The following is a 13,585-nucleotide window of genomic DNA, read 5'->3' on the forward strand; positions in this document are numbered from 1 at the left end:
AAGGCAACATGATCTTTAAAACCTGTGAATCTCTATGCTGCACAACTGAAACTTACGTAATATTGTACATCAATTATACCTCAACTAAAAAAAAAAAAAACCTTCAAACAGAAGGTTTTCAACATCACTGTAGATGTTAAAAAGAATTAACTTTTCCAGTAATAAAGTGGAATAAACACTGACGTATATGTGTATATGTATCATAAAAACTTACTAGTATATGAAGATTTAGACAATAATATTTTATAAGTTTCAATTATTAAAAAGAATGAATGTAAAAGTTCTAATTTATTAACTGAGTATTTTACTGTGGACCACCATGTTTCAAAAGAACTAACAACCAATAAAACTACCCTTCAATATAACAAGGTATTAGTAAAATATGGCATTTATAACATTTGCTGTAACCCAAAAGTTACAAATAAAATAACTCCAACCTTAGACATTATTTAATAACATTCACAAGGCTGGAGAAATATTTTACCAGCAAATGTATAATTAACCTAGAACGACTTTTGAAGATACGGACATCTTATAAAGCAAATATAAGTGCTACTACTATCCTTTACAAAGTCTAAGACTGAGGAAAAGTAGTTATTGTCTTAATTTGCATTTTGAAATTTTTTGCTTTTTTATACAAAATACTTTTGTAAAGTGTTCATAAATAAAAGTGTTTTTTAAAGACATAACATTTCCCATAGATACGATAAAACGCTCATATTAAAAGTACAGGCAGGGCTTCCCTGGTGGCGCGGTGGTTGAAGAGACCGCCTGCCGATGCACGGGACACGGGTTCAAGTCCCAGTCCGGGAATATCTCACATGCCGCTGAGTGGCTGGGCCCGTGAGCCATGGCTGCTGAGCCTGGGCGTCTGCAGCCTGTGCTCCGCAATGGGAGAGGCCACAACAGTCAGAGGCCCACGTACCGCATAAAAAAAAAGTACAGGCAAATTTACAAATGAGACCATTGCCTACAGTTCTCCTTTAAAAATTATTAGTAAGACTAAAACCTATTATTGTTACTGTGATATTAAACACAACTCTTCCAAAACAACAGAAAAAATTAAAAAGAGAAAATCCAAAGTATGGTTTCTTTAAAACATACTTGGGAGTGGCATGGACATACATACACTACCAAATGTAAAACACTGAGTGGGAAGCAGCCACATAGCACAGGGAGATCAGCTCAGTGCTTTGTGACCACCTAGAGGGGTGGGATGGGGAGGGTGGGAGGGACGGAGACGCAAGAGGGGAGAGATATGGGGACATATGTATATGTATAACTGATTCACTTTGTTATAAAGCAGAAACTAACACACCACTGTAAAGCAATTATACTGCAATAAAGGTATTTAAAAAAAAAACTTGGAAAAACTGTTTTGGACATTTAAAAAGTGTTTATAAAAGGGATGATAAAGTCATTTCCAGGACATTTTTATTAAATGAGCAGAGCAATATGATTCATTAAAATAAATGTATAAATTGGTATTTAAAATATTGAGTTTTTACTTTAACCAAATGAGACAAGGAAAGAAGGAGGAAAAAAAAAACCCATCTCTTTTTTTATCTCTATCATATACCCACATACATATGTACATATACACATATGTATATATAGGAAAGCCACGGCTTTAACGCAGACAGAAAACCAACATCCACAAAGAAGCCAACACTTACAAGGATAAACACTTCCCCAAGCATGAACATGCACAGTTAATAAATTCAGCAGGATACAAAATTAACAATCAAAAATCAGCTGCATTTCTATATACTAGCAGAGAATAATTAAAAAAGGAAATTACGAAAACAAGTCAACTTATCGCAACACTAAAAACAAAATTAATTTAAAATAAATTTATCGGGATTCCCTCATGGCTCAGTGGTTAACAATCTGCCTGCCAATGCAGGGGACACGGGTTCAAGTCCTGGTCCGCAAAGATCCCACATGCCGCGGAGCAACTAAGCCCGTGTGCCACAACTACTGAGCCTGCGCTCTAGAACCTCAACTACTGAAGCCTGTGCACCTAGAGCCTGTGCTCCACAACAAGAGAAGCCACCGCAACGAGAAGTCTGCGCACCACAACAAAGAGTAGCCCTCACTCGCAACAACTAGAGAAAGGCTGCGTGCAGCAACAAAGACCCAATGCAGCCAAAAATGAATTTATTTAAAATTTTAAAAATTACAATAAAATGAATTTACCAAATATGTGACTTGTGTATAAAACACCACACTTTATCTACTCATCTGTTATTGATTGTTTCCACTTCTTGTCTGTTGTTAGTGGTTCAACAAACACAGGACAATTCTTATTTTTTTAATGTTTTTATTTTTTATTTCTGGCTGCATTGGGTCTTTGTTGCTGCACGCGGACTTCCTCTAGTTGCAGCGAGCAGGAGCTACTCTTGGTTGTGGTGTGCGGGCTTCTCATCGCGGTGGCTTCTGTTGTTGCAGAGCATGGACTCTAGGCGCGCAAGCTTCAGTAGTTGTGGCTCACGGCTCTAGAGCACAGGCTCGGTAGTTGTGGCGCATGGGCCTAGTTGCTCCGTGGCATGTGGGATCTCCCCAGACTAGAGCTCAAACCCATGTCGCCTGCATTGGCAGGCGGATTCGTAACCACTGCACCACCAGGGAAGCCCAATCAATTTTTTTGAATAAACACTCAAAGGTTGGAAAACTGATTGTATCCTACGATACTTCAATTTTAATTTTTGAGGAATCTTCATACTCTAGCTGCACCATTCTGCATTCCCACCAACAATGTATGAGGGTCCCAATTTCTCCACATCCTCACCAACACTTGCTTTCTTTTGTTTTTTGATAATATCATTTAGACAGATTTTAACTAATGTATATATACATATTTTTTAGACATGTTTTTGCACACTTAATAAACTGTAGTACAGGGTAAACATGACTTTTAAATGCATTGGGAAACCAAAAAATTCATGTGACTTGCTTTATTGCAATATTTACTTGATTGCAGTGGTCTGGATCTGAACCTGCAATATCTGTTAAGTATTCCTGCATTAAGATAAGAACACTTCCTGAAGCGATTTAAGGATTCAATGTAATCTCTGTCAAAATACCACTGTATTTGCCAGAAATTTTAAACATCATCCTAAAGTTCATATGGAATTTCAAAGGCCCTCAAAGTCAAACAATCTTGGGGGGTAAAAAAGAACAAAAATTCAATTATTTACACATCCTGGGTGAAAAACTCATTTTTTCATCATATACTACACCTTTATCTTTTTCATTCATCATTAATACAAAACTGCTGAAGGGAGAAATAATCCAAGTGTTTACTCACAGATGAACAGAAACTGAATTTGATATACATATATGGAGTCATCCCTGATATCTTCAGGGGATTAGTTCCAGGACCTTAGTGGATGCTCAAGTCACTTATATATGCAAAATGCAGTAGTAGATGCGTATAACCTATGCACATCCTTACATTTGTCGTCTTCATCTCTAAATTCCTTATAATACTCAGTTCAATGTAAATGCTATGTAAATAGTAGCTGGAACATAGTAAGTTCAAGTTTTGCTTTTTGGGACTTTCTGGAATTTTCTTCCCAAATATTTTTTATCTGAGGTTGGCTTAATATGAATATGCAGAACCCACGGACAGTGAGGGCTGACTGCACATATAATGGAATGTTATTCGGCCTTAAAAATAAAATTCTGATACATGCTACAACATGGAAAAACCTTGATGGTATTATGCTAACTGAAATAAGTAATACACAAATGACAAATACTGTAGGAGCCTATTTATATAAATCTGCCTGCCAGTGCAGGGGACATGGGTTTGAGCCCTGGTCCAGGAAATGCCGCGGAGCAACTAAGCCCATGCACCACAACTACTGAGCCTGCACTCTAGAGCCTGCGAGCCACAACTACTGAAGCCCGTGCACCTAGGGCCCGTGCTCTGCAACAAGAGAAGCCACTGCAATGAGAAGCCCAAGTACTGCAACGAAGAGTAGGCCCCACTCACCTCAACTAGAAAAAGCCAACACGTGGAAACAAAGAACCAACACAGCCAAAAAAATAAATAAATAAAATTAATTAATTTTTTATTTGAAAATAGAAAACTACAAACCAATATCCTTTATGCATATTTCTGCAAAAATTCTCAAAAGAATACTAACTTACTGAATTCAGCATCATATTAATAAAAAATGAGGTAGAACTTATTTCCACAATGAAAGGATGGTTCACTCAATGTAATATTGCACATTAAAAGAAAAAAGTCAAAAGAACATATGAACATACTGATGCAGAAAAAGAATTTCGCAAAATGTGACAAAATTCAGCATCTTTTCATGATAAAAAATATTCACCGGGACTTCCCTGGTGGTGTGTGGTTAAAAATCCACCTACCAATGCATGGGACACTGGTTTCAGCCCTGGTCTGGGAAGATCCCACATGCCATGGAGCAACTAAGCCTGTGCACAACTACTGAGCCTGTGCTCCAGCACCCATGAGCCACAACTATTGTGCCTGTGTGCCACAAGTACTGAAGCCTGTGTGCCTAGAGCCCGTGCTCTGCAACAAAAGAAGCCACCACAATGAGAACTGAGAACGCTGTGCACTGCAACGAAGAGTAGCCCCTGCTCACCACTAGAGAAAGCCCATGCACAGCAATGAAGACCCAATGCAGCCAAAAATAAATTAATTAATTTAAAAAAATACTCACCAAATTAGGAATATAGGGGAACTACTTCAATCTGATGAAGGGCACTAATGAAAAACCAAAGTGATTACATAGCAGCTTTATTCATAACTGCCACAATTTGGAAGAAACCATTATATCCTTCAGTAGATGAATGGATAAATAAACTTGGTTCATCCAGACAATGGAATATTATTCAGAGCTAAACAGAAATGAGGTATCAAGCCATAAAGGGATATGAAGGAAACTTAAATGCATATTACTAGGTCAAAGAACCCAACCTGAAGAGACTACAGTCTCTATGATTCCAACTCTCTGATATTCTGGAAAAGGCAAAACTATGAAGGCAATAAAAGATGTGTGATTGCCGGGGATTAGGGGAGGCAGAAGGGTTAACTGGAAGAGAACAGAGGATTTTCAGAGCTGTGAAAACACTATGATACCATAATGATAGATAAATGTAATTATAAATTTGTCCAAATCCACAGAATGTACAACACTAAGAATGAACTGTAATGTAAACTCTGAACTCTAGGTGATGATGGATTGTCAACATAGGTTATTAACTGCAATAAATGTACCACTCTGGTGGGGAATGTTAATAACACGGAAGGCTATGGGGCAATAAGTATATACAAAATCTCTGCAATTTTGCAGTGATCCTAAAAATGCACGGGAAAAAAAAGTCTTAAAAAAAATGGTGAACATAATACACAATGCTGAAAAAGTGAAAGACTACTCACTAAAACCAATTTTATCCAGAGGACTTAGGCAAGAAAAATAAAAGATATCTGACTTGGAAATGAAGAAGTTAAATTATTGTATCTGCAGATGACATGACCATTTTAATGACTAATTCAATTACTTTGAAAGAGGGCTCTTCAGGCTATCAAATTCTCCTTCAGTGAATTTTGCTACTTTGTGTCTTTTAAGAAATTTATCCATTTTATCTAAGTTATAAAATTTCTTGGCATAGAGCTGTTCAGGCATTCCCTTACCGTACTGGTAATGTATGTGGACTGAGCTGTGATATGATGCTTCGTTTTATATGTCAGCTGACTGGGCTAAGGAATGCCCAGACTGCTAATGAAACATTATTGCTGGGTGTTATCTGTGTAAGTACTTCTGGAAGAGATTCCATTTGGATGGATAGACTGAGTAAAGAAGATTGCCCACCCTCCTCAATGTGGGTAGGCATCAGCCAATACAAACAAAAAAAAAGGCAGTGGAAGTGTAACTTTGCTCACTGCCTGCTTGAGAATGGGACGTCATCTTCTGCTTTCAGATACTCGAACTCGCGGTTCTTGAACTAAAGAATTAGACAGATTTGGACTAAAGTTTCTTTGGCTTGCAGACACAATTCCATCAGCAAGTTCCTATAATAAATGTACACACACACACAATATACACATACACACATACTATATATATTTATACATGCAAACATATACACACCCATAGGCTCCTATTCGGTGTTTCTCTGGAAAATCCTGGCTAATACAAGTGACAACCCCTCTTTCTTCTTTTTGTTTTATTTCTTTCCTTCTTATTTATCTGTTGAAAATTTTAAAATGTTTTTCATTGTGATGATTACCCCTCATCACATGAATGAAATGAAAGAGGATTTATCTTCTTTCATTCTTCATAATGGTAGTTGTGTCTTTTTTTCCTCCGATAGCTGAAACTGAGGTCTATCAAATCTGTTAACAAAGAACAAGTTTCCAATTTTGTTCATACTGTTTTTTCTTTTCAATTTCATTGATGTCTGATCTTATCTTTCTTAGTTTCTTCCTTCTGCTTGCCTTCAGCTTAATTTGCTCTAATTTCTTTCAAGGTAAAAGCTGAGGTTACTGACGTTAGATCTTTCTCATTTTCCGTACAAGCATTTAAGCTATACATTTCATTCTAAGCTAACTCTCTAACCACAAGCCACAAATTCTGAGGCTGTATTTTCACTTTTATAATTAAAATTTTTTTTAGTTTTTCTTGTGACTTCTTTTAGACCTATAGTTTAGAACTATACTGTTAAATGTTCAACTATGAGAATTTTTTTGCTACCATACTGTCACGAGCTTATAATTACACTGTGTTTTAAGAACATACTTAGTATAATTTGTTATAAACTCTTTTAAAGTTTGTATATAAACTCTTTTAAACTTTCAAGGTGTAGTCCATGGGCCAGAAGGTTACCTATGTTAACGAATGCTCCATGTACCATGAAAGCTGTTAAGACCCTACTATTAACTGTGTGTTCTATATAAGTCAATCAGTTCATAACATGATTGATAATTCTGTTATTTAGACTGACAATTTGATCATACACTGTTCAAGTTATCCTGAATATATTTTTTTCTGTAGCTGATTATTCATTTATTGAATAAGGCTTATTAAGATTCCAGGGAGAATAGCTGATTCATCCACCTCTCATAACCTGATGTATTTTGATGCTCTGTTGCCAGCTGTACCCATGTTCAGATCCTTATGTCCTTTTGGAGAATATATTTCTATATTCCTTTGCTTAAAAGGTATCTTTGTCATTAGATTTAACTGAGTTTATAAAATATACCCATAACAAATCTAACCCCATCACAAAGAATACTATACCATTTCCAAGTAGAGTGAGTGTAGCTATCCTTTCTCAGAATATTCCCAATTTCTCCTTCCTGTCCCTATTAATATTATTTCATTTTATACATCCATATGCTATAAACACCCAATATACTGTATATTGTCACTATTAATGTCTTAAAGAAGAAGATATTGAGGGACGTCCCTGGTGGTGCAGTGGTTAAGAATCTGCCTGCCAATACAGGGGACAGGGGTTCGAGCCCTGGTTCAGAAGATCCCACATGCCGCGGAGCAACTAAGCCCGTGCACCATGACTACTGAGCTCTAGAGCCCGTGAGCCACAACAACTGAGCCCACGTGCCACAACTGCTGAGGCTGCATGACACAACTACTGAAACCTGCGCGCCTAGAGCCCATGCTCTGCATCAAGAGAAGCCACCGCAATGAGAAGCCCATGCACCACAACGAAGAATAGCCCCCACTTGCCACAACCAGAGAAAGCCCGTGCACAGCAACGAAGACCCAATGCAGCCAAAAATAAATAAATAAATTTATTTTTTAAAAGAGTATTTCTCCTACACATTACAAAATAAATTTCGATTTAAATTTTGTCTAATTTATAGAAAAAATGTAAACATACTACAGAGTTCTAATAGAGTTATACTAAATTTTCTGTATTATTGATATTAGCATGGCATACATCACAATGAATGAAGCAAAGTGGATATACAGTTATTATTGAAACTCATACTCTATCCAATGTCCCTTTTACCTAATATCATTTTGCTCTTTCAGGATACCACATTTTATTTAGTTGCCATGTCTCCTTCAGTTCCTTTTGACTATTATAGAGTCTCAGGTTTTGATTAGTTTAATAGAAGTTTTTAGTAGCCCTGGCAAGTACTTTTTAAGAGTTCTGTGTATTTGGAGTTTGTGTGATATTTTCCTCCTGGTTAGAATGGGGAAATGCATTTTCAGAATGAAGACTATAGAGGTAAAGTACTCTTCCCATCACCTCCTATCAAGGATACATCATATCAAACATGACCTACTACTGATGCTGTTAACTATGTTCACCAGGCTAACACAGTGTTTGTCAGTTAGCTCCACTGAAAAGTTCCCCACCACTAACTCTTTCCACAAATGTACTCTCTGAACAGAAGTAATTATTCTCAGTTCACACTTAAGAGAGACACCTCTTTGATGGGGTAGTCTATAAGTAATTTGTAATTCTTCTCTGAAAAGATAATGGCACCGGTCATAGAATTCTATGTAAGTAGATTCTATTCTTTCAACACCTGGAGGGGATATTTTACTCCCATAATCCTTGCGCCTGCATGGTTCTGATAAGAAGTCTTACAATGATTTTTACCCTGATTCATCTATAAGTAAGATGGATTTTCTCATCATTTCTTTTTATTGTTAGAATAATGATAATCAAAAGTTTCATCCTTTGTCCTTTTTTTTTTTTTGCAGTACGCGGACCTCTCACTGTTGTGCCCTCTCCCGTTGCGGAGCACAGGCTCCAGACGCGCAGGCTCAGCGGCCATGGCTCACGGGCCCAGCCGCTCCACAGCATGCGGGATCTTCCCAGACCGGGGCACGAACCTCAGCAGGCGGACTCTCAACCACTGCACCACCAGGGAAGCCCTGTCCTTTCATTTTTAAGCCCTTTTTTCTCCTTACAATTACTTATGTTCAATTGTCACTGAATTGATTGCATAAGGTCTACCTAATCATTCATGGTATGATTACTTCTAAACAAAACCTGAATTACATTTATCTTTATGTACAATTTTCAATCCGTTTATAAAAATGAATTCTGGGTCTTCCCTGGTGGCGCAGCGGTTGAGAGTCCGCCTGCCGATGCAGGGGACACGGGTTCAAGCCACGGTCCAGGAAGATCCCACATGCCGCGTAGCGGCTGGGCCCGTGAGCCATGGCCTCTGAGCCTGCGCGTCCGGAGCCTGTGCTCCGCGGCGGGAGAGGCCACAACGGTGAGAGGCCCGCGTACCGCAAGAAAAAAACAAAACAACAACATCAACAAAAAGAAAATCTATTAAATCATTTCAATTACCCATATTTGATAATTTTGAAGCAAATCCTAGACATTATCATTGTTATATCCACAAATACATTAGTATATATCCTATAATATACATAACTATGTTTTCTATAACCTAAGTACATTGCCCTTAAAAAATGACAATAATTACTTAATATTAAATTTCCACTGTATATCAAAACTTCTCACACAACTTTCTCCTAGCTGCCTTTTTATGGCTGGCTTAACTCAGGATCCAAACAAGGTCAAACCATTGAATCTGGATAGGTTTCTTAAAAATCTTTTAATTTATAGGATTTCCTTTGCCTTCCCTTAACCTCCCACCCACTCTAAAGACTTAAAATTTTACTGAACAATCTATGTTGTTTATCCTGTACCCTACCCATTCCAAGTTTTCTCCTTTCTCCCCTCTTCTTAAACCAGTACATAGAAGAAAATGTTAACGTTGATTTCAGTTTCCCTTTTTTGCAAGAAATAACCACAAATGGTGGTATTTTTTAAATTCTACTATTGACTTTTTGGCCTTTTAAAAATTTCCCTCTGATAACGATATTAAAAAATCCACACACTCTAAAATCCACACTCTAAAACCCACACAAATTTAAGCCCTTACAGATGGTTTTTGTTTTTTATAACACAAGTGCCTGATGTAAGCTTTGCTCTGAAATATCCACTAGAAAGCTGGCTAATCTGAATAAATACATTGCCAGCTATGTGACTAGATAAAGAACCAGGCTGCCGGCCACGCATGCACCACCACCCCCAACTTTGTATTAGAAATCATAGCTGACTTAGGTAACTTATCCTTTAGGCTGCACGTTTTTCTCTTCCTGAGCTTTAAATTTCTGCTCATATGTTTTAAATTCACCAATAAAAAGTGAAATCTTGAAACCCTCCTTTGATTCCAATAAAAGCAGGACTCTACATGCTCTTCCTTCCCAAGGGCAACATGCAATCACAGTAAGAACTGGAAGGGCAGGTCCAGCCACAAGAGTTTTTACTGACTTAGACCAGCACACAACAACAAAGTGTAAGTTGAGAGAGGTACACTATATTAACTTCTATTTAATCATACTGTTTCTGTCATCTTCTTGTAGATAAGCAGTTATTAAAACTTCTAATGATTTATCCTTTGGCTTTTTCATATAATAACACACATATGTCCAAATAAGTTATAGTTTACCCAACACATTGCTTGATTTTCCGCTATTCACTTAAAAATATATATGATATCCTTCCAAAGGATACACAAAAATGAATATTCCTCATTCCATTAACATATGAATGATTACACTAGATACTACAAAATATACTGTATTTTATTCAACTTCTTCCCAAGTGACAGATATCTGAGTTATCCTTGATATCTCCCTGTAAAGCACTTGATCTCATTGACCTATTTTATTTTCTGCATAATACTCAACACACTGAATGATTATTGTCTCTTTTCCCAAAAGAAAACAACTTTCTATTTTTACAGAAATTTATCCCACTTAAAATGGGATACCAAAAAATCTAACCATAAATTTAAGGAAATGTCCTCTGTCTTCCTCATGGAGGGCTACTTACACAAGGATAGAAAAAAACTGAACAAAGAAGAGTATGACAAAGCACCCACCTTTCCCTTTACGGCACTGGGGAACCATAACATTTCTAGTTGAGCATGGCAACAGGTCCTGTCAAATACATCTCAAGTATGTAGGTAAGTCTCAAAATTACTATAACCTTGATAAAAGGTGAATTAAAATCTAAAATCATACAAGGCCTTGTAATACAATAAGACCATTAAAAAAAATGAAAACCATTTTTATTTTTTATTGCGGTACGCGGGCCTCTCACCGCTGTGACCTCTCCCGCCGCGGGGCACAGTCTCCGAACGCGCAGGCTCAGCGGCTATGGCTCACGGGCCCAGTCGCTCCGCGGCACGTGGGATCCTCCCAGACCAGGGCATGAACCCGTGTCCCCTGCATTGACAGGCGGACTCTCAACCACTGCGCCACCAGGGAAGCACAAGAAGCCCATTTTTAGATCACATTATTGCCTCACTGGATTATAGTGATCTTTCCCCAATCTAAGAATTGGCCAGGGGAAAAAAAGGAAAACTGAAACAAGCCCAGAAGTTAAAATGATCTCTGTATGTTTTCATACATGTAGTCTGGCATTCAGTAAATAATTAAAAGCAAATTGTAAAGAAGTAAAAATAAAGGAAAGAAAAATTAAGTAAAAACAAAGGCAACAGGAGATTCAGATACCAGAATTATCAATGACTTTCAAATAACTAGGATTAGTATGTTCGAGAAAATAAATGATGAAGAATTTCAGCCCAGAATCAAGAACTATGTAAAATTCCATCAGAAATTTTAGGGAAAAAAGGGAATAATTAAGAACTCAGTGGTGGCTTAACTGCAGATTTGATATAGAAAATGAGAAGATAAGTGACCTGAAAAATAAACCAGAAGAAAATACAGATAAAGAGAGAGAAAAAGAAGTAGAAAATACAGGTAAAAATAGAAAAGACAGTGGAAATCTGTAATGTACATGTACTTGGACCCTTAAAGGAAAAAAGATAATTGGGCAAAAGTAGTTTTTGAAGAAATAACCTCCCTGCAAAACATAAAAGGAGAACACGGTACAGATTCAAGAGATACAAGAAACCACAAACAGAAAACCATAAAGAATTAGGATCATGGTAGCAAAACGGCAGGAAACTAAATACAAATAAAAAATTTTAAGTAATCAGAAAATAAAAAACCAGCGTGAAGATAAGCTTCACCTTCTAAGAATCAACAAGGGAATCATGAGACTTCAAGAAACAATACAGCTTAACAACAGTGGAACATAAATTTCAAACTGTGGAAATAAAAACAGAATTCCATGCCCATTGAAAACATTCGTAACAAAAAAAAAAAAGAGGAGGAAGAGTTGTAGTCAAAAATCAGGGCACACTAACACACATAATTATGTTTAATACTATTACCATAATACTTCTTCAAGAACTGATTTAATGGATAAGCAAGAATTTTTAAATTAAAAAGCTGAAAAGGATATAGAAAAACCTGAACACAACCAAGTCTACACAGCTATACCACAGTATACCCAAGAACAACAAAACACACGTTTCTTTCTAATAAAAACATGAATCATTAACCAACACCGATGATACCATGGCCCAAAAGCAATATAAAAAATTACAACTGATTTAAATAATAAAAGGGTAAACAACAAATTTAAGATGGAGATCAATACCAAAGACATAATCATAAAATTCTTTCATCGTTGTATATGTTATTCAACATATTACATAACCACAGGTCAAACAAAACAACAAATCACAGGTGAAATTAGAAAATATTTTGAAATAAGAAGTACACAACATAGCAAGTTTTTAGAATGCATCAAATCATGTTTGGAGAAAAAAATACTTTAATTCACATTGTTTTTAAAACTAGAAATCAATCACCTATGTATGTCAAAAATTAATAAAAAATAACACTGACTAAATTAAACCCAAAGAAAGTAGTAAGAGAGCAGCAATTAATAAAATAGAAAGCAATCACATAATAGAAGCATATGAAAGGTTATTACATTTGACAAACCCTGGCAAGACCAATCAATAAAAAAAGGTGCTCACCACAGATCTGTACACACTTTATAAGAAAATATTATGAACCAATTCATGCCAATAATTAAGATGAAATCAAAAAAAAATTATCTTCCCTATAACAGAACTGAATCAAAATAAAGATCTACAACTCTCCAAAAGTAGTGACAAATACTGCGTTTCAAATGTAACCATAATCAAAACTCTTTCAATTATGAAAAATCCAGTCCTAAATGGCTTAGACACTAAATTTTTCAAAACATTATGAGAAGAAATATAGTAACAATCTGTAACACAAACTCTTCCAGAGAATACAAAAATAAGGTAGCATTTCCAAAGCACTTTTGTAAAACAGTATAATCATCATTCTAAAGTCTCCAAAGGGCAGTACAAAAAGGTGAAAACCAATCTCATGAACAAAGACACAGAAAACTTGTATGTAACATTAACAAACTAGAACTATAATAATATTTAACAACAATAATACATCTCAATCTAGTATATTTACTTCAGGACTACAAGGCTGCATTATAATTTGAAAGATTGACATTAATTTCCAATTCCACACTAGGTGTAGAAAACAGACTTTTCTTTATTTCTCTCGCTAAATCCAGTTAAAAGCACTCCAAACTCTGCTTGCTTGTTTTATATGTAATATCAGAAAAATATGGA

At 36.3% G+C, this 13,585-nt stretch overlaps 1 protein-coding gene across 8 annotated transcripts in view; it reads right to left on the reverse strand.

Moving 5' to 3' along the window:
• Positions 1–13,585, reverse strand: part of LOC115849624 (lysine-specific demethylase 6A-like) — a 163,803-nt gene that overhangs the window by 68,422 nt on the left and 81,796 nt on the right. The window lies entirely within an intron of this gene.

The sequence above is a fragment of the Globicephala melas genome, chromosome Y (genome assembly GCF_963455315.2).
Source record: "Globicephala melas chromosome Y, mGloMel1.2, whole genome shotgun sequence".
Classification (NCBI taxonomy): Eukaryota; Metazoa; Chordata; class Mammalia; order Artiodactyla; family Delphinidae; genus Globicephala; species Globicephala melas.